At 39.0% G+C, this 24,201-nt stretch overlaps 1 protein-coding gene across 3 annotated transcripts in view; it reads left to right on the top strand.

Moving 5' to 3' along the window:
• The window catches only part of MED27 (mediator complex subunit 27), a 160,101-nt gene that overhangs the window by 5,545 nt on the left and 130,355 nt on the right, over positions 1 to 24,201 (top strand). The gene's annotated exons all lie outside the window — the stretch shown is intronic.

Raw genomic sequence — 24,201 nt, 5'->3', positions numbered from 1 at the left:
TCTGTCCTGGGTTGCTTCCTATTGCTGTCTCTTCAGTTCGTGGAGTGGGTCTTATAATCCAAGTTGCTGTGGTGGCTTCTCTCTAAGTAGCGTCCCTTCGTGGTGTTGGGTGGTGTCCTGCTGTGATCTCAGATTCCTCTGGGCAGGGCAAACATAAGTTTGGCAGAGCCGGAACCCCACAAGGTCTCTGTGCTTTAGTCACCCAGTTATCTCTTAGGCCTGCTGCTCTGAAGTCTTTCACAGTCTCTTTTAGCCGAGGAGACCATGCTTATTTCCTGCATTGACTGGCAAGCTAGTGATCCTTCCTCTCAGGTAGGGAGGCAGCTAGCTCCTGCCTCTTTGCCAGTCAGCCCTGAACTGAACCAGGTTCTCTCCTTTTCTTCCCCCTCCAGGCCTGGTGCTGGCTGCAGGTACAATGAGGCAGGACTAACTGGGCCCAAAAGTCCTCTTTAACCCCTTCTGTGCTGGCAGGCAGTTTCATCACTTCATCAGAGTCATCTGCAGAACTGCCCACATTTCTCTTGGTGGGGTGTAACTCTGAAACCTAATAATAACTTTGTGTTGTCTATTCAAACTGGTCATTTTAGCACAAATATCCAGCTAATAATGCCCTTATTTGTCCTTGGAGGAAGTACAAGACTTTGTGGCAGAAGGCAGTAGGATGCTGAGGTGGAGAACTAGGAGTTTAAGTCCCTTCCAAACCTACTTCTGAGAGAGAAACTGGAGGTGCATCCCTTTCCCATTGCCAAAAGCCTCACCTGCCTCCAATGCCTTCCCAAATGCCAAAACTGTCCCCTGTCTTGCAGCTGAAACCTCCTGCTTCACACCTCCCTGATAATTATTGGTGTGTACCTCTGTACTGTAAATATAAACATCTGTTCTGTATTTACCACTTCTGGACTGTATAAATGAAATTGAATGGCAAAATAAACCCCACAAGGAATACTCTACTTATCATATTGTGAATTTTCATTTTTAATCCAATACAATCTTCTATTCTAATTTATCTGCAGTGCTGCAGAATTTCTAGTCTGATGCAAAACTCAGTATTAGTGTAATTGTAATTTCTTTTTTTTCCCTTAAACTGATTTTTTCTGTTTAAAGTGTAGTTATCTTTAGCAGTTTGACTTTCTTACTTAGCAGACCTACTTCCTGGGTATAGTCAGAGACCTAAAACCCCTGTATTGAGTTTTGTTGTGATGACAAATTTAAAATGAAATACAAAATCAAGCCCAACCCCTCTACTCAGGCTTGGGGACTTCCAGAGGGTTTTTCCAACCAGGTGTTGCCAACCTGTTATACCTATCTACTTACTTCACAAAGTATCTTTGTTTTAATAACAAAAATTACTTTGTACCCTTGTGAGCACTCCAGAGCCATTACAACTAGGGGAGGGTGTGAGGCTGATTTGTTTATAATATATTGTTCATTACTGGTAAGAGATTCTGCAACTGGAACTTAGCTAATAATTCCAATGATGGACAAGAAAGAGCAGAATCCATCTCTTTTACATAGTCGTATTGGTTCTGTAGCAGTATCAGGAATAAAAAATAGCAAAAATTTTGGGTAGTGAAGTAAGGAGACATATGTTCCAGAAGTAGATGATTTCTTACTGGTGATGCCTGACCAAGAAAGACTTTCAGATTCTAGAATGAATATGGAAGGTGACTTTTTTCATTTGTAAACTGAGCAAATTGATCTAGTTTTAAGACCCACAGAGTCCCACTGTCATTTTTGCAATAATTTTTCAGAGTGCAAATGCATGTTAACATTTTATAAATTAGGTGGAATTTAGTGCTAATAGATACTTGTCTTTTTGGAGAGAGGATTTTTTTTTTTTTTAAGTGGGAACATATTGTACAGATCTAGTCTATAATAAATAAATTTTTTGCTTTTAACTAGTTATTGTCTGCTTGATGCATCTCTAAGCATTACTAACTTCCTTTCCTGAGTTTCTTGTAATCTGCAGTCACCTCCTGCTGTCTTTGCAGCACTTGGCACTGGTATATAGATTACCTTAGTTGCTAACAGCAGATCTGTCACCCGTGTGACAGCTTTAGCCGTCCAGTGACTTTGCCTGTAGCTGCAAAGATTCTAATGGTGTTCAAGTATGCTGGTGCTTAATTTTTCTTCATTAATAAATGTGTTGTGAATAAATGTAATTAGTATAACTTTAAAATATGTCTTTGGCCACCTTCTCTCCCTATTTATGTCCCCTGTTTGGAAGGGAAGTTTCGGTAGCAGTAATGTGTGGATGCACTTTCTCTGTCTGCATTTAATTTTTAATTTGTGACCCCTTTGTGGGTTGCTTGTTGTATTTTTGATGAGATGAGGGCATTTCCCTCTCCTTTTGATGGTCCTTGCATTACTGATTACATGAATAATCACTTGGTTGCCTGTGAAAGATAAAGAAAGGTTGGGCGACATCGGCGTGTGTGTGCGCGCATGCTAGGGTAGGATTCCAAAAGACATCTATGAAGCACAGGGAAAGTACTTGTAAAAGCCTTCTACTGTTGCATGGAGCCATACATACCTGTTTAACTTTTAAAACCATGGGAATTTAGGTAGTAGACTAATATATACGATAAAATTTAAGTTAAGTGAATTACCTTTTGGGAGAAAAGTAGTGAAAATACACTATATCTTAAGACATTTTAAATGAATAGATTTGTAGTACTTTGTGTGTGGGAATGTTTTATAGACCTTAACAGAAAATTCTCACTTTGAAATCTAAATATTAAAATGGGAAATTAAGGATTCCCTTGACAATTTTAGCTTCATTTTATCCATCAATGTGAATGTGTATAACTGTGGTTAATGAATATTATGTGGAGGTCCACATTTCAAATGGCAATTAGTGTCTTAAGGCTTTGGCTTGGGGCCATGTATTTAGTTTATACTTAATAGTTGTGGTTTTTCAGAGATTTACCCCAAGAACTTACTTTATTGTTCCCATAAACCACAAAACCAGTTCCTTCTAGACCTGAGCAGCTAAGGTTTGCCTGCTCTGGGGCTACAGAAGATTATAATGAAATAACTCTTCTCTAGGGAAAGAATTAATTATCTTGGCTGCTCTTTATTAACACCTGCTATCTTGATATTTACTTATTGTAGTTTTTGCATATGGTAAAGTTGTACATGTAATAGAGACAGCTGTGTTCTTTGGGAACACAAAACAGCTTCTTAAATGTATGTATTAAACTCACACATGAATCTTCGAAAGAACTTTACTTTTACAGGTGTTGCCTAGCAGAGCTTACAGATTTTAGCTGGTATAAACATTGAAAGTTGAAACTGATGATTTATAAGGGAGGAGTTCGATGGCTTTTAGTTTGCTTTGGCTAATGACTTATTGTTTTAAGTAATCACAGAAATCATATAGCTCAATTGAGTTAATTCCTGGTCATAGAGCTCATGGAGACAGGAGATGTCTCCATTAGTCAATATTTAGATCTAATATATGGAGTGATATATAATTTTTACCATTTCTTTAAGAATGGAAGCTAAGTTTTTAATTATAATTAAAGTACAGTAACTCCTCACTTAAAGTCATCCCGGTTAACGTTGTTGTTGCTGATCAATTAGGGAACGTGCTCGTTTAAAGTTGTGTGATGCTCCCTTCTAGCATCATTTAGCAGCTGCCTGCTTTGTCTTCTGCTTACAGGAGGAGCAGCTCGTTGCAGCTAGCTGGTGGGGCCTTTGAACCAGGGTGGACCGGCAGCCTCCTATCAGCTCCCCGCTCCCCTAAGTTCCCTGTGCAGTAGCTGCCTGCAGTTCAGCTGTGTCCCTCTCCTCACTGCCATGTGCTGCTCCTGCCCTCTGCCTTGGAGCTGCTCCCCGAGACTCCTGCTTGATGTGCAGGGGTGGGAAGAGGGAAGGAAGAGGGGGAGCTAATGTCAGGTTGTTCCCCTCCCCCCTGCTCCTGCACCCCACTTACCTCATCTTCCATAGAGGAGGGCTGGTCTCAGCAAGCTGATCTAATTAACAAGATGCTGTACTTAAGGGAAATGCGCATATCTCCTGCCATTCCTGCTGCCTTGCAGAGTGAGAGAGTTAATCCTTGAGGCTCAGCCAATTGCTAGTTCATCATTTAGCAGTAAGGGAAATATCCTACCCTCTGACTCCTCCACCTCAACCAAATTTCACAATCATCATCACTGTGTACCAGTATTTAAAACGTATACTGTGTGTGTGTATAGTCTTTTGTCTGGTGGAAAAAAATTTCCCTGGAACCTAACCTCATTTACATTAATTCTTATGGGGAAATTGGATTCACTTAACATCGTTTCGCTTAAAGTCGCATTTTTCAGGAACATAACTACAATGTTAAGTGAGGAGTTACTGTACCATTTCCCAAATTGACCTTCCTGTACATTCTGATTTAACAAGAAAAGAATTAGGTATCTTCCTGTGGGTGAAATGCTGATCAGATGTTGGTAAGTTATGGTGCTCCTTGGAGCCAGCAGTTATCTTTTTTCTTTTGTTGTTGTTAGCACTCTTTGAGCTCTGCCTAATGATTAGAAATTGTTATCTGTTTCAGTAATCATGTACATATGGACAGTTGCATTTTTGTCCTTTGCTCTGCCGAGCAGTTTAGAAATTAAAGATTACAGTGAATGTTTCAAGGATCATGACATGCATGTGTGGTCTGATATTACTTAGACCACTCAGCACTTCACCTGCAGATTAATACTTTTCATTGTTTTCAGTGTACATCCCTGTATTACATTAGAATTCACAGAAAAATCTTATGGGAAGATAGTACCACAATTATAATTTTCCACTCGAGGAACTGGTTAAAAGTCATTTAAGTTAGACTGATATACTGACTAATACAGATATTTTATATCCATATATTTGTCATACAAAAATTATATTAAAATTACATTAAGGTGGCAAAGCCAAGTGTTCAAAAGTTAGGAAATGCCAGAATGAAGGTTGCCTGTGCAACCTTAACTCTAACTCCTTGTTTGTAAGCATTGTATTAGCTTTTAATTATATGATCGTATACTATTTTTTACACAGCACCTTGCCTGGTTGAGTGCAGAGACTGAGGCTACTGTTACTACTTACATTTATCATTCATTGTATACTCTCATATCTGATTTACTGTACGCTGTCCAAATGCTGCACTGAATATAGAATATTTTCGTGTTTTTTTCTGTTGTGCTCTCAGATGTTAATGAATTCATCTTTACAACTTCCCTGTGAGGAAGAGAAGTATTGTTATCCCCATTTTACAAGTAGGGAACTGAAGCACGTTGAGATTTAGGCCGAAATTTACAAAAGTGCCTGCTGACTTTGGGTGCCCAAGATTCTGGTAGCCTGAGTTTTCAGAGGTGCAGAGCACCTGCAGCTCCTATTGACTTCCGTTGGAACTGAGTGCTCAGCAGTCTTGAAAATTACACCCTACGTAGGTGTCTTGGTAGAGCTCCCAAAAAATGAACCAGTGATTACCTCTGCAAATTTTGTTTTAAATGACTAATCTAACATCACATCTGTGACAGAACTCTTTTTTTCTCTTGGAATTCAGTGCAGTACCTTAATCGCAAGGCCTGTACGCCCCATCTTTCTGGTGAACATATTTAACTTTCTGCTGCAAATGAGGCCAGGGACCTATGGATAACAGTTTCATTCACTAAGCAACCCTGCCTTCTGTGCTGTCCATTCTGTGCTCTGAATGATGCAGTGATCTTGTGGAAAAAAAAGTAGGTGATTGTCTAATCAAAGTCTGTTTTATAAGGTATACACATTTTTAGTGGATACATGACATTTAGGCTAATTTAATTTTAATCTATTAAAGCTTGTAATATAATAGCTGTCGTGCCAGTTGGAGCAATGTTTGAATTTGGAATATATTTAGCATCTTCTCTGAACACTTGAGGTCCACCTCATTCTTTGAGTCGGATGTACCTTTGATCCTTCATCCGCTGCTTCTGTGAGTTTATTGCTTGTTCTGTATATTTATCCATCCTCCTTGCCCTTGGGGTGTCATTTGTGTACCCTAGCCCTGTGTATGCCTGAGGCAATGCCTGTTAAGGTGTATCCGTTGATTCCATTGGAACAGTAAATGTGTTGCATACAGTGTGTCGATGGGATAGGTGAACACTTTTATAGGAAAAATGCTTCTTATCTTAAAGGGACATTTTCAAGTAGTTAATGCCCAAGGTTTGACCTTTTTAAAACTAATCATCTGGTAGAGAATTTTTGCTGCTTTGAAGGGAGTGTGGAGAGGCAGTATGTCTGTCTAACCCCCATCAACCCCTATTCCTGGTGGTCTTAAAATGGTATGGCTGCTCTGTAGCAGCAGACTTAAACATTGTTCCTGGAGTTGTTAGAATTAGTCTTGCTTGTAACAAAATTCCTAATGCATAAACCAGAACAAAGTCTTGTAAATACTTTCAGCAGGGAAAAAAGTTGAATTTTCAATCTTTCAGTGGATGTTGCATACAGCAGTGTGTGTGGTGTGAAATTTTTGAAAGAAACGTAGCATATATTCAAGAGAATAATTACATATTTCACTTTGAATTAAAACACAGAAATAAGGCACTAGCCTATTCTACAGTGGTTATATGATGTATTTTTTATTATGCCTAAAGTGATGCTTCCAAATTTTTATTCTTGTGACATGTACAAGGATGGGTGGTGATGGTGGTAGTTAGAACAGAATCAAGATAGCATTAGAGAATTCTGTTAATGGTATACTTGGGGAGGCAATATTATGTAGTAGTTAGAACAAGTGACTTGAAATCAGAGTTCTGAAATCTGCCACTGACTGGCTGTATAATTTAAGGCAGATTATTTAATTGCTCAGTTTAACCATCTGTATAAGGAAGTTTATAGCTACTAGACCTTGAGATGTAATTGGTATGTATAAAGCATTATAAGATCCTTAAATAAAGGGTGGTATGCAAGTGCAAATTATTAGGAATTCATTTTAAAACACCAGATTCTCTCTCTAATACAGAGTGTGAAGTTAAATTGAACTAAGATTGAAAGTATTACTGTTAATATGCATATTGGACTTGAGAAACTATTGACATGTTGTAGATTTAATATTTATTTGATTATTTTCTTTCTAAAATGCTTACATTATTTTATCCATAATATTTTACAGAAATGTAAATATCTAACTTTAGTGTTAATAACCATTAATGAGTTAAAATGATTTTGTCACTTGAGAAAAGAGAAATTACATGTTCCTTTTCTGTTTGTTAAATTTCCTTGTTTCTTTCTAAATTATTTGTGTAGATTGTGTTAGTTGCACGCCTCAAAAAGGAAATCAATAGAGCCTTATAGAGATATTCCAGACTTGTTAGGCTGTCCTTGGTAGCTTACTATCGATTAGACACAAATATTGGGCTTAATGACAATAAAATGCCATTAAATGTTAACCATAATACTAGAGGAACACTGTTGAGGTAATTTTTTTTCTTCTTGATTGTAAAGTGAAGCACTCATTCCAAGGAACATTAATTTTAATTGCTGGATGCGCTCAAACATTTTGAATTTAATGCAGTTTTACAGTAGTATGGGCAATATAACTGAATTATTATGTTGGCAGTTCTTTGGAAACTGGTGTATAGCCAAGATGTTGTACTTTAGGGACTTCATCCTATAAAAATGCAGGGTTGTAATGTTTTGACATGCTGTTATGGGGGATCCAGCTTTCTCCATAGAGATTTCATTCATCCAAAGGGGAAATGTTTTCCTTTCAAACCTATTGTAACATCAGCTGGGTGATACATGTGCCTGGCATATTGAGGAAACTTTATTATGATAGCTTGACTGTCTGGGAACTAATTGCTGAAGTCCAGTGCTTCTGAAGGTTACTCTTGAAGAGCTATCTTTGCTATTCAGGATACAAATGATAGTATCATTAGTAGATTTTTGGCTCTTGACATATTTGATGAGCAGAAAAGTGCCTTTTTAGGGGAAAGATTTTAAGTGATCAAACCTTGGAGTTGGTACTTCAGTCAGTGGAGGAGCAGTTGACAATAACACCAGTAGATTTTAAACACTTCTGTTGGTAGGATCTTATGGTTAAGACATAGACTAGGAGTTTGGGCCCTTGGATTCCATTCTTGCCTTGCTTACTAATTTTCTTTGTACCTTGGACATGTAACCAAAATCTCTGGGCCTCAACTTTCTCAAGTGTAAAATGATATAATAATATTTAGCCAACTTCCTGGGGGAGTTTTGAGTCTAAAAGTGTGTAAAGTGCATTGAAATCCTTGTGCAGAACATACTATATAGATGCCAAGTATTATCGAGTTAGTCGCTAATCTTCTTCATTTGTCTGGCAGCTGGAAAAATGCCCTTCTAGGTTTCTAATTCTTTATAATTTTAGGCAAAATGTTTTGGTGAAATGCCTTTAGTCTTCTGAATTCAATTTTCTGAATATTCTGACTTTGAAAGGTTTAAGGAAGAGATGATTACCTTATCCTATCCAACTGTCATAGATATTGTTCCTCTGTGTTCTACCACGGGGAAGTTAGTGCTATTATTCCTAGATTTGACTCAGTGACCAGCAGAGGAGTGGCAAAATTCTGGTGGAGCATAAATTCTCTTGCTGATTTCAGTCTTAGTGGGTAACATGGAGGGAAGACCATCAGATAAAATGTGTTTATGCCAGAAATTGTCAATAACTTTGCAATAACACAAATGTCACTGGAAGAGGAAAAATACTTGGCTAAAGGGTCATCAAGATTCCAAGGGATTTTTATAAAAGTGAGAAAATTATTTGAAAAATTACTGTGATGATCATTGAAGAGGGTGGTGGAGGTGGAGGGGGAAGCTGGAAATTGCGGAAAGCTGGAAATTGCTGAGTATAGTGCAGTATTTCCTCTTCCTAGAAAAAACATCTGCTAAAGCAGCAATTGGGGAAGAAAGAGGCATGTAGGAAGAGTAGGACTAAATCAATTATGGCCATCTATTTTTGGTGAAAGATTATTTTTAGTGATTGATACAGGAGATTGGAAGTCAGATCTCCTGTGTTCGCCTCCTGACTCTGCTTCTGACTTGCTGTGTGTTCTTGAGCAAATCACTTAATCTCTTTCGGATCCTGTCACTTACCTGCTTCATTGGCACTGAGGCTTAATTCATCCCTCTAAAGCACTGAGACAATCGGCTCTGGAGTGTATATATAACTACAAAATATCATTCTCTGACATCTGATAAATCATTTAAAACAAATGGAAACAAGTTTAAAGGGAAAGAAATTCCTAACTTCACATGAACATTGAGATACATGGTGGCTACTGTTGAAAAGTGCACAGAAGTATTCGTGCGGGCACCTTCTGAACAGGATAGTGCATTGTAATGAAAATTCCCAGAAGGAGACTAGTTACAAAACCAAGAAACTTCTTAAATGAGCTCTTTGTCTCTGAGCATTGCAGGACAATGGGATTCACAGCATTGGTTAAAATCACAGGAAAATTTTTTTAAGCTGTATGAGCTAAATATGTGATTAGGTATAAATATTTTGTGTTTCACAAAATAGGAATCACCTAGTCCAGGTCTCATCAACCAGTTATTCTGGGAATGTCCGCTGCGAGGGACCACCTATGTTGCAATGTTTGGGCATAATGAGAGTGAGTCAATAGCAGCCATAACTCAGAACTGCCTGGCCTTCCTGACGATCTGTTTTTTAACATTAAGGTTCTCATATCCTCTTATGGTGAGTTTAATGTATTCTGGATTATATAATCTATTGTTGCAGTTCAGTAAACACCTTGATGTCCCACAGATATCATGCTTTTGTACTGTGTGCACCACTGTGCTTTTCCTCTGCACACAGGAACTTGCTAGCTCATATTTTGTGTTCTCTAAGATGCTTTCTCAGGGCTGACTGCAGCATGGCCTTAAGAAAAATGGTGAGTCTTTGAGGGTTCTTGCCGGTACAACTTGTTCTTTGATTAATTTATCTAATCTAACTATCCTGTTAACCTCAGAGGGTAATTTATTCACAAATTATCCTTTAAATATAAAGGCGTCTCTCAGATAAGCACCGTATTGATCCTTTACAGAAGATCCATAGTACACCTCTACCCTGATCTAACGCTGTCCTCAGGAGCTAAAAAATCTTACCGTGTTATAGGTGAAACCGCGTTATATCAAACTTGCTTTGATCTGTCGGAGTGCGCAGACCCGCCCCCCCGGAGCACTGCTTTACCACGTTGTATTCAAATTCATGTTATATCAGGTCATATTATGTCAATGTAGAGGTGTATTTGTTCAACAGATGTGTGCATGAGAACGAGAGAATGTTACAGCAACAACACTGGTTTAGAAATTAAAATTCTGGCATTTATCAAAAAACTTGAGTACAATATTTATAACAACATTAGTGTTAAATGTTTAATTTGAAAATGAGTCTGAATTTCTTGCATTTTGTGTAAAGTGCCATTTTTACACATTGCCCACTTACATGGATAATAACATTCACCGTTACATTAGATAGAATTAAAATTTATAAGGAATATAAACCCTCATGCTTAAAGGGAATTAGACACCCCCCACTGCTTCAGAGTAGGAAGAAATCTCCTCTAGAGTCTGGCTTTCATTGTGGGCTTTCTTGCATCTTCCTCTGAATCTTCTGGTGTCAGCCTCTGTTGGAGAAAGAATGCTTGATTAGAGGTACTGTTGGTCTGATCTAGTGTGGCAGTTCCTATGTTCTTCTCTGTCAGCGACGTTTCCACTTCTGTCTGTGAAGGTGGAAGATTCTCTTTAAACTCTAAGAAGAAGTTAAAAAACAAAAAAAGTGGTTGTAGTTGGAAGTTACTTTCTGTATATTTGTGTTACCAACAAAACTCCCACTTACTCAAGTGTGCAGAGTTGAGCCCTCAGCAGGACTAACTGCAGTAATAGCACTAGGAATTGAAAGAAACTAGAAGACCATAATTCTCATCCGCTTTTCCCTTGCCCCTAAATGAACCTCCTCACTTTTCTCCTCTTTTAATTAAGCATTTTTCCTTTCTGTTTTCTCCTTCCTTCCCCTCTGTTGCTTTTAGAGTTTTGTATGATTGTCTTCCCTCTTCTCCCTTTTGTTTATTCCCCATCTTTTTGTTTGCATACTAGCCCTACCTTTTTCAGGTAGAGAATGTATGCGTGTATGATGTGATGTGATTTCTTCAAATTCCAACTCCCCCATTTCCCCAATTAAAACAAAAAAGGCATACATCTTAGCGAAGCTCTCTTTGGCAGACGAGAACTGCGCATGGATTCTCATGGAGCTCATAAACCCCACATTTAAGAAGTTGCTATGGAGTAATGAGGCTCTCCTAAGGGCCAAGCACACTACCTTCCTGACATGTCTCATCCTTGCTGGTCTAAGGAACAATACTTAGGCTTGGCGTACAGTTAAAATTTAGATTGACGTAGCTATGCACTGAGCTCTGTAGCTATTCTAACCTAACTTCTGGTATAGACATTGTTAGGGGGCTTATTCCTTCACCCTCTCGCTTCCCTGGTCCTTCTCGCATGAACAGAGAGCAACAATACCTGAAGTCCAAAGGTTCAAACAATTCGATGTTTATAGGGGTGAACTTCCAGCAAGCATGATTCCAGTTTCCTTCCTTAGTGTTCCCCTTCCCAGTTCTGACACCACAGAGCCTTGCCTGCGTCCCTGTTCCCATTCCCCCTTTAGCAAAACATGATCCCAATTCCCCCATCTCCTGTCCCTATTCCCATTCCCTCCCCTTTCTGATTGACTGCAGACTATATGGTAAAACCTGCATTTTGCTTACCTATTTCTTAACCAATCATTTTACTGAAATGTAACTAACCAATCCTAACATACTGTAACATGGTTATTTAACCAATTATATTCCACCACCTTCATTGGTTTACACCCAACAAAATTAATTATACAGCAGACAGAAACAATCACACAACCAGACAGAGACCATGCAAACAAACATACAAAACAATACAGAAGTGAGTATTTTACAACTACATCAGGGTTTTCCACTGTTATTGATAAGTAGTACGTTGCAGACAGGAGCTATTAAATCAAGTTTCTTTACATCTTCTACGCCTTCGCCTTTCTCTGGAGGTGATAGGAATATCAAGATTGTATTACCTAATGTATTCCTAATAGCCCAATAGCACCTTATTTCAATTTGACTAGTTTGGATTGTGAGGATGTGAGCGTACACTTCCCAGCTTATGGCTACCTAACTACATCTTAGCCTGTCACAGTAAGAGAAGGCCATTACACAGAAAGTGATTTTGATTCTTTCTTTTATACCTCTGTAACTAGCTAAGTGATAAGAATACACCTAAATTCTTAAAGTATAGGCCTTTGCAGACAGGCCTGAATATCTGTATCCTAACAGACATGACTGTGTTGAAAGAAGAATGCTGCCATCGACTTAGCTATTGCTCCGTGAAAAGGATTGTCTATAGTGATGGAAAAATCTCTTCCATAGCTGTAGGAAGTGCCTACACTATGGTACTTCAGGGACATAGCTACAACCCTGTAGCTGTGCTGCTGTAGCATCAGGAGCGTAGACATGGCCCTAGTTGGATGCACTGCCGCCACCTCAGCCTGTTTTATCCTTCAGTTTTGGTCTCCTTCACTTCCTCTACTGTTCTCTTTCTCCCCCTCAATGTTGCTGTAAATCCTCCCTTGCCAACACTGGAGGATCACGCTTGTGGTGCTGACTTTGCAATGCTGGCCACAGGAGCAGAATAAAATTATCATTTTTACTCTGCTCCTACTGGCACCCTTGTAAAGATGCTATGGGTAGTGGGGGACTGGTGGGATTTTACTACAGAGTAGCAGAGCTGTGCCAAATTTAATCCCATGTACAGATCACAGGATATGCGTATGCATTTCTTGGTACATTAAGTATTGATTCATTATACTTGTATAAGAGTGTGGTGAAGATGAGCTGTTCTGTTATTTTAGAGACGCAAGAGAATTAACTAGGATTCCTTGGTCCATGTCTGCTTTGATAATCCTGTTTTTTTTAAATGTGTAATCATTTGATTTTTACATTTTCTTTCCCAGCAGGAATTATTTTAATAATTTGCATTAGGGCGCTGTTGGTGAGAATGGTGCCTCATATGTGCAACTAGAAGATGCACTTCCTATTTCAAGTTGTTAGAATGCTTTATAAAATCTGATACAGCCCACAATTATACTGTGCTTGCGTACGTGGTGTTCTATCGTCGTGCCTTGTGTCTTCTGTAATGCTGTAGTATTTTTCAGGGCTATGATTAAAATAATGCCAGAAACAGTACAAATCTCACTTTTCATAATTATGAGAAGTGATACACTAATATACAGTGCATCATAAACCCCAACAGCTGACAGGAGGTTGTGAATTGTTAAATGGTTTGAAATACCTTTATTTTCTGATGAGTGTTGTTTCATATGTCTCTAAGTATTAATGTCTTAGCTGTTAGCACATCTCAGGGTGAATATGATTGATGTTGCTGTGCTCATCAAAACACTCCTCCTCTTCCCATTCCCTCCAATTCTTATTCCTCTGTTCTTTTCTTATTCCTTTACAAGAGCTGTATGAACAGTTCAGTTTTGGGTGGTCGAATTATGCTGTAGATAAGCCAGTGAGACCACTCTTCCTTTTTACCTCTGCTTTGATTTACATAGTGTAATCATTGCATACATCTGGTTAAAGTGCCTTAATTTAATTTGTGTTAACAAAATTTGAACTAAATTGAGTCATGCACTTTTAGAGAGTTGTGATTTGTGTGGCATCTTGCTCTTCCCCGTATCACATTGGGGCTGTAAAAAAATGAAGACAAATATTTATAGAAGGTGATAAATATGACAATGTATAACTGCAAGACGTTGTGTGTGGGGTTAAGTGAAGAGTCTGAAGCAGAATTCCTGGGTTCTGCTCCTGCTGCTGTTGTTCCTAGCACTGTTGGTGACTCACTGTGCCACCTTTGGGCAAGTCACTTAACCTTGCCATGTCTGGTTCCTGTTAGTGGAATTAATATGTAAGGGGTAAAGCTCAATGTTGATGCAAATATGGCTTTTATTAAAATTACTTTATTTGTATAATTTTAGGTTATTACAAACTTGCCTGCTTCTTTACTGAATTACTTACTTTCATCCATACAAAACTTGGAGATTATAATAGCTCCCATGCTTATGTTTTTGGTTACTTATTTAACTAAACAATATGTTCAAGCTAATTAAGGAAATTCATCTAAAATGTCTGCTTTCTGTCAGCCAGTGGCAAGCACCAGAAGTGTCAGAGGATGCTGACACCCGTAAAACCATATTTATTATCACCAAACATGTTTACACAGACACTGGAATGCTGCTTTATTACTTACACATATTTCAAAACATTGCATAAAAGAGACTAATATAAGTGTTAGTAGTTTGTTTATGTACAGAATACTGGATAGGAATTTTAATTGCAAGTTGTAAATATACTGTGAACGGTAGCTTGTAAATCCAGGAACTATTTGAACAAAAACAAGTCCACAAGAATGTTTTCTCAAACAGGACACACATCCCTTTGTACAAGACAGCAGTTTCGAATAGACAAGATCTTTATCTCAAGAAAAGAAACTTTGTAGATATTTATTTGTAAGTAGGTCCACAGATCCATGACGTTGGAGTCTCTCTTGTTCTGTGCACCCTTGCAGGCAGGTCAGACTTGTTAGTCAGTGGCACTGAAGGCATGGCTCTGCCTCTGAGAAACTGACAGTTTTTGGCTCTCCAGCTGCAGGCAGGCAGAGCAGCTCCTCCCTGTTGCGGGGTGGGGGTGGGGGAGGAGGGAGCGGGGGAAAAATCCCCTGGCTCTTTATCAACAGAGGATTTCCTTTCTCCCAATAGTCACTGGGACTCTGTGTCCTCTGTTGACTCACATGGAGTGCTGCATGGCAGAGAAGTCTAAGGCCAGGTTTACACTGCGACTTTAAATCGGTTTAATGGCCGATATACCGATTTAACGCTGTATCCGTTCACACGACGTCGTCATTAATATCGAGTTAAACGGCTCCTTAAATCGATTTCGGAACTCCTCCCAAACGAGAGGAGTAGCGCTAAATTCGATAGTGATAACTCGGATTAGGGTTCATGTGGACGGAAATCGACGTTATTGGCCTCCGGGCGGCATCCAGAGTGCAGCACTGACCGCTCTGGACAGCAATCTGAACTCGGATGCAGCGGGCAGGTAAACAGGAAAGCCCCGCGAACTTTTGAATTACATTTCCTGCTTGCCCAGCGTGGAGCTCTGATCAGCACGGCTGGCGATGCAGTTTGAAATCGAAAAAGAGCTCCAGCATAGACCGTACGGGAGATACTAGGTCTGATCGCTGTATGGGGAGACAAATCTGTTGTATCCAGCTCCGTTACAGAACACGAAATGCCAAAGCGTTGAAATAAAAAACTCCAGGATACACAGCGCTGTGTGACAAGCGTAACGGGAAGCCAGAGACTCAAATGGACGCTCATGAAGGGAGGGAGGGGGTAGCTTTGGACCATGGACGCAAACAATCGATTTCGGGATCCCACTGTGGACGCGCTAAACCGATTTTATTAGATCTGTTTTGTAATATCGGTTTAAGCTAATTCGAAATAATCGTGCAGTGTAGACGTACCCTAAGAGAGGGGAAGCTACAAACTGCCACTCCTGCATCTCACCACCAATGGAAGGCCTGGATGGAGATCTTTGCCTGTTCTGTGGAAACCCAAGATCCTCTTCAGTTTCCCAAGCAGGAGAGTGCCTAGAAAGCAGTCAGTGGTCGTGCCTCAGCCTCAAGATCTCCCAGGCCTGACGCAGGCAACAGTCCCATGACCATGCAAATGGTGGCTTGGAGCATAGGTTGAAGCAAAACATTGAAGGACCTGGGAAGCTTCCTGTCCAGCCGCTGGAGCCTGCACTCACAACCCCAGTTGTTGACCATGGAGCAGCTACCCAGCTTCTCTCTTGAAGTGTGGTGGTGGTGGCAGGGAGCTACTATTTCAGAGCAGGCACAGCAAAGAGAGCCACACAGGGGGCCCTTGGGACCAAACTCTTCCTTTCCACAGTATGCTCTTCCCCTCCCAGCCTTGAAATGTTTCGGGGTATTCCCTCCCAGCATCAGACCACCACAGTCTTCCATTGTAGCAGGTGGACCCTGTGACCCTCTAGGGTTGGAGCCTGGTCAAGGGATGTATAAGTTGGTAGTCCAGCAGTCAGGGACGCATGAAGTCTGGATTTTACAAATTTTGAAACTTGCAATCTAGTGTGTTGGGTGAAAAGCACAGGCTATGCCAATTACTAAACTTAAACTAGTTTAAAGCTTTAATAAGAAATTTTAGGACAATATATTACCACCTTAATTAAGCATGAAGCTTAAATAAAGCACATAGAGCAGGATAGCGTAATGATTAGTTACCCATTCCTCGAGTGGAGGTTGGCTGTTTTTTATAATCATTTAATTCGTGCTGGTCCAATCTGGTGAAGGTCCTGCACTGCACCACCTCTCACTTTGTTAAACACACATGCTTTATACCAGGGGTAGGCAACCTATGGCATGAGTGCCGAAGGTGGCACACAAGCCGATTTTCAGTGGCACACTGCCTCGTCTTCGCCACCAGTCCATGGGGGCTCTGCATTTTAATTTCATTTAAAATGAAGCGTCTTAAACATTTTAAAAGCCTTATTTACTTTACATACAGCAATAGTTTAGTTATATATTATAGACTTCTAGAAAGAGACCTTCTAAAAATGTTACAATGTATTACTGGCACGTGAAACCTTAAATTAGAGTGAATAAATGAAGATTCGGCACACCACATCTGAAAGGTTGCCGATCCCTGCTTTATACCTTATCCTGCTCAAACTCTATCTGATATCTTCTTCTTTATCTTTTTATAACAATTATGATCCTCCTAATTCAGTCCAGCTGTCTTTCCATTGCTTTCATGTATTTCATTATTTTTTACAACAATTGTCGTCTTATCTGCTTCTTGTGGTTTTGTAGTTGCTGGTTGGCTAGTTCTGGTCAGCCAGAATCCCTCCTCCTTAGTCTGTCTTACTAGAGAGCTCTTCACGTGGCTAATAAATCACACATTGTCTGGTTTGCTTTGCCCTGTTACCTACACGGACCAAGAATCTACTATAGGTAACACATATAAACCAGGTTTCTGATTTTTACAACTTTTTGAAATTGTTTTAGCAAAGATTTAAAAGCTGTGTGAGCAAGATGCATACATACAGAAAGCAGAAAAGTGCCATTTTACATTTTCGTATTACACTATTAAATATATAATATACTTTAACTTTATTTACTATACATTTATCTAACACAGTTCATTATTAGAGCTGTTGCGCTATTAAAAATTTTGTCATGTGATTAAATAATAGAATACAATTTATTTAAATATATTTGGATGTTTTCTACATTTTTAAATATATTGATTTCAGTTACAACAGAGAATACAATGTGTACAGTGCTCAATTTATATTTAGTTTTGATTACAGATATTTGCACTGTAAACAAAAAATTGTATTTTTCAATTCACCTCATACAAGTACTGTAGTGCAATCTCTTTATCATGAAAGTTGGACTTGCAAATATAGAAATATGTATAAAAAATGTAAAACTTTAGAGCCTACAAGTCCACTCAGTCCTACTTCTTGTTCAGTCAGTCAGTCAGGCAAACACGTTTGTTTACATTTGCAGGAGATAATACGGCCCACTTCTTGTTTACAATGTCACCTGAAAATGAGAACAGGTGCTCACATGGCACTGTTGTAGCTGGTGTCGCAAGATATTTATGTGCCAGATGTGTTACAGATTCATATGTCCCTTCATGCTTCAACCACCATTCTAGAGTGCGTCCATGCTAATGAAGGGTTCTGTTCGATAATGATCCAAAGCAATGCAGACTGACACATGTTCACTTTCATCATCTGAGTCAGATGCCTCCAGCAGAAGGTTGATTTTCTTTTTTGGTGGTTGGGGTGCGGTAGTTTCTGCATCGGAGTGTTGCTCTTTTAAGACTTCTGAAAGCATGCTCCACATCTCATCCCTCTGAGATTTTGGAAGGCACTTCAGATTCTTAAACTTTGGGTCGAATGCAGTTGCCATCTTTAGAAATCTCACATTGGTCCCTTCTTTGCGTTTTGTCAAATCTGCAATGAAAATGTTCTTAAAATGAACAACATGGGCTGAGTCATCATCTGAGACTGCTGTAACATGAAATATATAGCAGAATGCGGGTAAAACAGAGCAGGAGACATACTATTCTCCCCCAATGAGCTCAGTCACAAATTTAATTAATGCATTAGTTTTTTTAACAAGTGTCATCAGCATGGAAGCGTGTCCTCTGGAATGGTGGCCAGAGCATGAAGGTGTATACGAATGTTTAGCATATCTGGCACATAAATGCCTTGCAGTGCTGGCTACAAAATTCCCATGTGAATGGCTGTTCTCACTTTCAGGTGACATTGTAAAAAGAAACCGGCAGCAGTATCTCCCGTAAATGTAAACAAACTTGTTTGCCTTAGTGACTGGCTGACCAAGAAGTAGGACTGAATGGACTTGTAGGCTCTAAAGTTTTGCTTTGTTTTGTTTTTGAGTGCATTTATGTAACCAAAAAAAAAAATTCTACATTTGTAAGTTGCACTTTTACGACAGAGATTGTATTACAATATTGTCTGAGGTGAATTGAAAAATACTATTTCTTTTATCATTTTTACAGTGCAAATATTTGTAATAAAAATAATATAAAGTGAGCAGTGTACACTTAGCATTCTGTGTTGTAATTTAAATCAATATATTTGAAAATGTAGAAAAACATCCCAAAATATTTTTTAAAAATTCAATTGGTGTAGTATTAACAGTGCGATTAAAACTGCGATGAATCATGATTAATTTTTTTGAGTTAATCGCTTGAGTTAACTGCAATTAATCAACAGCCCTATTCATTATATATTTCGTTACAAGAGTTATCAAGATTTGTGGACAGGTGTTATAAATTACTCTTCTTCTTTCATAGAAAACAAAGAGCTGACTTGACTTGTAGTGCAGGGTGCTGTCTCTTGGGAGACAGAGGCTTGATTTTTCTCTATGGTTGTAGTCTTGTGTCTTGGTCCAGTTGAGACTAGAGGCATGGTGAAAGTCAGTGCTCTAAGTATGGGAGTGACGATTGCAGAACACCAGAATTATCATTTTATGACGGATTGTCAGGGTATTTTGGTCAGAGAGAAGTTTCTTAGCTTTCATTGCAGCATAATTGGTGTCACAGTACACCTCTTGGTGGCTTAAAGAAGAGGATAAGGGATTGGTAAACTGAGAATGGTAAAAATGTAAACATCTTATTCAGAACTACTTGAATCCTAAATCTTTGCATTTCAGTGGTTATACCTACTTTTGCATAAGCTCTTGCTTTCAAGTGAGCATGGGAGAGTTTGTGCTTGAATAAATTATAAAATCCTACAATTTAGAGATGGACACAACCTATTAGGGCATATAGTCAATTTCCCTGCCAATGCAGGATACTCTAGTGCTTTATCCTGTCTAAATTTAAATGGTTTCCATTTGGAAGAAACAAGAGACATAAACAAAATCTTTTGTCAGTGACATTAGTGCAGTTATAGCATGCTCTGGTAAAACCTTCTTCAGTAATAAAAGTAGGTTTAATAAAGACCTTTAAGATGACTCATGCTTCCAGGTACTGTTTCTTGGCCATTATTTCACCAGTTATAAAAGTAACAAGTTTTGCAGACTCCTGAAGAGATCAATAATTGTCTTCCTGTCATTAACCCCTTTGCAAGGTGAACTCTGACTGAAATCTCACTTGATGACATTAGGCTGTAGATAGAATGCTTAAAGCTCTTATTGTACTGCATTTACATTAATGGTAGAAGACAGTCATACCAAATCACTACTGGCTAATTATATTTAGCAGGAATGAAATAAGCTCACCAGTCAAATATTACTCTCTTACAGTTCTAAACAACTCATGAAATAAGCCGGTATAGTGTAATGAATAAATTGATGGTACTTTTACCTATTAGCTTATTGGTAATTTTCTAATTTATGCTTATTACAATGTTTTAAACATCTCCAGTACTTTGAATGCTATGTCCTAACATTTGATGTAACTTGTGTGCTCTGCATATATGACCGCTTTGATTGAGAAAAGGTAAAACGTTTAAATATCTTCTTCCAGAAATTTACCCAAGAAACTGACCAGTTTAGGTAAACACTGTAGGACGATTCTCTTTGGCCAGACTTTTCCACAAAGGTTGGACAGTATCTCCATCCATCCATCCACAGTATGCCTTGATACGACATCGATGGGCACCACACATGTTCTTGAAATAAATAAAAGTAATGATTTTCGTCAGAAATTGACCTACACCCTATATCAATATTTAATCTTTGCTTCAGTCTTTTTCAGTGTAGTCTGCAGCCAAAACAAAAACTGCATCTGTAGTGTTTTGGTTAACGTTTGCAAGTCTTTGGGCTTGTCTACATTTGAAATGCTATAGCGGCACAGCTGCACCAGTGCAGGTGCTCAACTGTAGCACTTCAGTGTCCACTCTACCGAGCTGACAGCAGGGATTCTCCTGTTTGGGGTAGGTAATCATGAGAGGCGGTAGCTAGGTTGTCAGAATTCTTCCGTCAGTTTGCTTTGTCAATGTGTTTGAGAGAACTAAAAATTAATTTATTATCTACTGTTCATTTACAAATAAGATCAGGTGAGTGACTTGTTGGAAAGAATTTGTGGGTAGCTTTATTTTGTGTTTGTTTGCAAAATGTATCTCCTGGAAAGAAGTGAGAGGAGCGTCAGTGCTTACTTTGTGCTTATTAAACAAAGGGCTGTTTCTATAAAGAACTTGTGAAACTAAGTGAGAACAGTTATAGCTCATCTGTTCACTGATTCATTAAGGCATAGAACAGGGGCCGGCAACCTTTCAGAAGTGGTGTGTCGAGTCTTAATTTATTCACTCTAATTTAAGATTTTGCATGCCCGTAATACATTTTAACGTTTTTAGAAGGTCTCTTTCTGTAAGTCTGTAATATATAACTAAACTATTGTTATATATACTCGTAAATAAGTTTTTTTAAAATGGTCAAGAAGCTTCATTTAAAATTATTTAAAATGCAGAGTCCCCCCAGCCCGGTGGCCAGGACCCAGGCAGTGTGAGTGCCACTGAAATCAGCTATGCGTGCCGCAGGTTGCCTACCCCTGGCATAGAGCTTTTCTCAGATGAACACAAGTTAAATCTCACATCATTTGTACTTACTCACTTGGTTCAGCATGGTGTGTGTGTGGTTTTTTTTTTTTTTTTTTTGAAATTTCATTATTAACCCCATCCCCCAAACTATTATGTTGATACCCCTAAGAATTATTTGGTCTTATCCAGTGGCTGTTGTCTTTCTTCAAAGTTGACATTGACTATCTGACAAAATAACTAAAGATACTTTTTGGGGTAGAATTAGGCTATATTACTGTAGAGACCCTTTACCGATGGCCCACAGCTGTACCGATGCAGCCTGCACTGCTGTTAAGACTCTGGTGTAGCCGCTCTATGCTGATGGCAACGAAGGCTCTCCTGTCTTATAAATGATCCACCCCCCAATGAGTGTTGTTAGCTCTGTCGGCTAGGAGAAGCTCTCTCACCGATGTAGCACTGTGTCACCATTATGCTTATTGCTAGTTACAAACTTCTGTTGCTGGTGGGGGGGGGGGGGGTTCCCACTCCTGAGCAACAAAAGTTTTTGCAACAGAAGTGGTAGTGTAGATATGGGCCTTACTTTTCAGAGACATTCTAGGGTTTTGATTAGAAACCGAGCAGACTTGCAAACAGCTACTTTTAAAATATGAAATAACACATTAAAACTGTCCTTACACTTAAAAAAGGTTAAAATTTTAAACGCTAAGCTACCATATCTCTTTGCTTGCCCCTTGTCTAGATTCTCTAAGTATTCTTCTGTCCCTGATTTCAAACACTGTAGTGTATCTGGCATACCCTGTCAGGTATTACAGATGCAATGAATCAATTAAGGCGTTGATGGCAGCCACATTTTGTTGCATGATTTCCTATGCTTTTTCATTAGTTTAGCTATGTCTAACATTTTTATCAGTAAAACTTTTATAGGTTCACGGGATGTGGAAGAAAACATCCCTCCCCCCCTCGACCAACATAAGTTTCACCGACAAAAGCACTGGTGAGAGCACTCTCCTGCTGGACATAGCTACCACTGGTCACTGAAGGTTGTTTTAATTATGCCACAGGGGACCTCTCTTCTGCGTGGATAGGCGCAGTAGTATAGACATGGCGTATACTTTAGTCCTATCTAGACATGTCTCTCTTTATATTTTAATTTAATAAATGCAATAAACTTTTCATAGATGTGTGATCACTAATATGCAAAATGTAGCTGTACTGTGCTTTTACTTTTTCTGGAACACAGAGTTTGCTTTTTCAATGTGACTTCCACATGCCTTCAGTGTGCAATATTTCTGATGCTGTGCGTGCACCATTTCCTACCCTGAAGAGCTTTACTCTTTTTATAATCCTACACACAAGACGAGGGAAAAGAGACAGCACACCATGCTTCCTTAAGGTTATATTCTTATCAGCCACACCATACATTACATCTATAGCTGTACAGGTAAGGTGAAATATCTAGAGAGACATCATCAAGAGGATTTCTGTCTTAAGTCTCTAAGGTCTGAAACATTGAGAATCCCTGATATGCACAGTTTGAACATTTCCCCTCATCCTAAAAAACCCAAAGCAATAATCTATGCTAACAGAACTTTTTTTTTTTTAAGAGGGTTCTTGAGTTGTCAGGCGAAATAGTAGAATGTTCCATATTTGTGTTTTTGGGTGACCGATTACAATAAAAACGACTAATCAATTGATTAGTGGTTCTTGACAGGCAATAGCTCTCCCCGTTTAGATACATTAATCTCAAGTTTGCAAACATGCTGACTACCACCAGATTCTACTGAAAAAACAGTAATTATGTGGAAATGAAATGACCAACCCTCACAACACCCTATACCGACAGATATTTACAGCCCACAACCAGTTGGCTTTCCAATTGCATTCTTAAAAGAGCAACCCAATTTAGAACACGGAAATGCTCACTTTTAACTTAGATCAAAACTAAGTGTGATATATTTGGGGGGGGGGGGGGGGGTTCACACTCCTGAGCAACAAAAGTTTTGCCAACAGAAGTGGTAGTGTAGATATGGCCTTACTTTTCAGAGACATTCTAGGGTTTGATTAGAAACCAGAGCATGACTGCAAACAGCTACCTTTTAAAATATGAAATACAAATTTAAAACTGTCCTTTACACTTAAAAAGGTAAAATTAAAAGCTAAGCTACCAGTATTCTCTTTGCTTGCCCCATTGTGCTTAGATTCTCTAAGTATTCTTCTGTCCCTGATTTCAAACACTGTAGTGATCTGTGCATACCCTGTCAGGTATACAGATGCAAATGAATCAATTAAGGGTTGAATGGCAGCCACATTTGTGAATTTCCTTGCTTTTATCATAGTTAGGCTATGTCTACATTTTTATCAGTAAAACTTTTATAGGTCAGGGATGTGGGAAGAAAACATCCCTCCCGCCCCTCGACCAACATAAGTTTCACCGACAAAAGCACTGGTGAGAGGCACTCTCCTGCGGACATAGCTACCACTGGTCACTGAAGGTTGTTTAATTATGCCGACAGGGGACCTCTCTTCTGGTGGCATAGGGAGACAGTAGTATAGACATAGCGTTACTTTAGTCCTATCTAGACATGTCTCTCTTTATATTTTAATTTAATTTAAATGCATATTAAACTTTTCATAGATGTGTGATCACATAATATGCAACTGTAGCTGTACTGTGCTTTTTACTTTTCTGAACACAGAGTTTTGCTTTTTCAATGTGACTTCACATGCAATCAGTGGTGCAAATATTTCCTGATGCGTGTGCGTGCACATTTCCTACCCTGAAGAGCTTTACTCTTTTATAATCCTACACACAAGAAGAGGAAAGAGACAGCACACCCATGCTGTCCTAGGTTATATCTTATCAGCCACACCCATTACATTACATCTATAGCTGCTACAGGTAAGGTGAAATATCTAGGAGAGACAGTCATCAAGAGGGTTTCTGTCTTAAGCTCTCTAAGGTATGAAAACATTTGAGAATCCCTGATATGCACAGTTTGACATTTCCCCTCATCCTAAAAACCCAAAGCAATAAATC

Source organism: Chelonoidis abingdonii, chromosome 24 (assembly GCF_003597395.2).
Source record: "Chelonoidis abingdonii isolate Lonesome George chromosome 24, CheloAbing_2.0, whole genome shotgun sequence".
Taxonomy (NCBI): Eukaryota; Metazoa; Chordata; order Testudines; family Testudinidae; genus Chelonoidis; species Chelonoidis abingdonii.
The sequence above is the reverse complement of the archived record's forward strand: the minus strand, read 5'-3'. Positions and strand labels throughout refer to the sequence as shown.